We start from the raw sequence: 2,500 nt of genomic DNA, 5'->3' as shown, positions 1-2,500 counted from the left end.
CTAGATATTAAGATATTCCATACACTGCATCTCACATTTGCTTACCAAAGTGACTTAGTGCTGAACTGTTTTCTTTTCGCTCGCCGCTACTAAGAAAATCCTTGTTAGTTTCTTTTCCTCCCCTCATTAATATGCTTAAATTCAGGGGGTAATCCCATATGAGTTGAGGTTGTATAATTTTTTTTTTTTTTTTATATATATATAAAACAAATATTTTTCTTTTAAATCCATTAAGACTTAAAAATCTTTTCATCCTTGATAAAAATTTTTCATTTTTATACACACACATTGATATTAAAATAAATATTATTATAATTTGTTTTATTAAATAAAGGAGCAATTCTAGAATAAAAATTTTTATTTTAAGCTAGACGTTCCCCAATATAAACAAAATTATTATTTATATAATATAATGTATGTTTGTTTGTTTATTTTCGCTTTAAGGAATACTAAGATTTTTTTCTTAATTTTGAGGATTTCTTGAAAATATATTTTTATTATATATATTTTAATTTGACTATTCATATTATGGATTATGTATATCCAATAATATACCATTTGCTTTAAAATCTTTCAATTAAAAATTAAAAGATCAAGCAACTTATTTAGCATAGTCTTACAACCCTCAACCATATGTAGTCCAAGCAGCACTTTAAAATAAATTAAAGTACGTAACAGCATGGACTGCAATATGCGTTCGAAATGTCGATGTTCATGTGTCCTGCAGTTCACACGATGACGCACAGTTTGCTGCGTTCTTCATCGACCCATGAGCCAAGTGATCCACCGCTTAGAGTTTTAAATTTTTGTTTTTTAATTGTATGTCAATTTTTTTTTTAAATTTTCATATTTATTGAAACATCAATAAATAATCCAATTTTTACCCAAACATTTTTCAGTTGCGTATGTCTTAGTTTACAAAAACAATTTTTACATTGTTAATGCAAACAAATTAACTTATCCTTTATTTATTTTTAAATAAATCGTAAGTACAACCATATAATGTTTATATAGGGTATTATAATACAAAAATAGAAAAATTACAAATAATGAAATAGAACAATAATATATGATTGAACTTGTATATATATTTTGTGTCCGCGGCCTAGGTAAGGAAACCTCACTTACTTTCGTTGGTCGCTTAAAAAACACATATGTATAAATATATACACTTTATAAGCCCAATATAATTATGTTCAACTAACAAAATTTGAACATTTTCTTTTTGTTTTTATAAATATCATACCACTGCACATGCAACAATTTAAATAATGAAAGTGAACAAGTTATATATATATGAGCTTCGCTAATATATTTTGTGTAAGCGGCCTAGGTAAGGAAAACCTCACTTACTTTCGTTGGTCGCTTAAAACACATCTGTATAAATATATCGACTTTATTAGCCCAAATATAATAAAGTTCATCTAACAAAATTTTTGCTGCTTTATCTGTGCCTAATTGTAGTAAGTATTTATTTTATATATTATTATTATAATAATAATATTTAAGAACATTTTGTTCTTTCCTTCCGTCAATTCCTTTAATTGCATAATAATATGCAACAATTTAGTTGCTTTTTATTATGGCTTTATTTAAATATATTGTGCCGCGGCCTAGGTCGCTTAAAACACATATATATATTGTTTCATCACCCATTTAAGTTTTCATATTTTAGAACATTTTGTTCTTTCCTTCCGTCAATTCCTTTAATTGCATAATAATATGCAACAATTTAGTTGCTTTTTATTATGGCTTTATTTAAATATATTGTGCCGCGGCCTAGGTCGCTTAAAACACATATATATATTGTTTCATCACCCATTTAAGTTTTCATATTTTAGAACATTTTGTTCTTTCCTTCCGTCAATTCCTTTAATTGCATAATAATATACAACAATTTAGTTGCTTTTTATTATGCTTTATTTAAATATATTGTGCCGCGGCCTAGGTCGCTTAAAACACATATATATTTTTTAGAACATTTTGTTCTCTGTAAATAATATATACACTACTGTACATGATTTTTAATGTACTTTTATTGTAGTGTATATTATTATTGTTATTATTGTTGTTTTTTGTGTGTTTTTCGTTTTTATTTTCGGATTGGAACACAATAATGATCCTTCCGCAGGTTCACCTACGGAAACCTTGTTACGACTTTTACTTCCTCTAAATAATCAAGTTCGGTCAACTTCTGCATATCAACCGTGACACACTAGGCGTCACAGTGATCACGTCCGGAGACCTCACTAAATAATTCAATCGGTAGTAGCGACGGGCGGTGTGTACAAAGGGCAGGGACTTAATCAATGCGAGTTAATGACTCACACTTACTGGGAATTCCAAGTTCATGTGAACAGTTTCAGTTCACAATCCCAAACATGAAAGTGGTTCAGCGGTTTACCCAGACCTCTCGGTCTAGGAAATACACGTTGATACTTTCATTGTAGCGCGCGTGCAGCCCAGGACATCTAAGGGCATCACAGACCTGTTATTGCTC

The 2,500-nt window shown here is 29.2% G+C and overlaps 2 non-coding genes across 2 annotated transcripts in view; both read right to left on the bottom strand.

Annotated features, from left to right (window-relative positions):
- LOC137236367 (large subunit ribosomal RNA) overlaps positions 1 to 172 on the bottom strand; it is a 4,019-nt gene extending 3,847 nt beyond the window's left edge. Inside the window, exon 1 of the ribosomal RNA XR_010948392.1 lies at positions 1 to 172. This exon is cut by the window's left edge and continues 3,847 nt beyond it. This is a non-coding gene — a ribosomal RNA (large subunit ribosomal RNA).
- A 447-nt stretch (positions 173 to 619) lies between these two features.
- Positions 620 to 798, bottom strand: LOC137236366 (5.8S ribosomal RNA). Its single transcript, XR_010948391.1, has one exon. It is a non-coding gene; the product is annotated as a 5.8S ribosomal RNA (ribosomal RNA).
- Between the last annotated feature and the right edge of the window lie 1,702 nt (positions 799 to 2,500).

Source organism: Eurosta solidaginis, unplaced genomic scaffold (genome assembly GCF_040869045.1).
Source record: "Eurosta solidaginis isolate ZX-2024a unplaced genomic scaffold, ASM4086904v1 ctg00002092.1, whole genome shotgun sequence".
NCBI lineage: Eukaryota > Metazoa > Arthropoda > Insecta > Diptera > Tephritidae > Eurosta > Eurosta solidaginis.
Note: the sequence above shows the minus strand (reverse complement) of the source record. Positions and strands in the feature narration are given on the sequence as shown.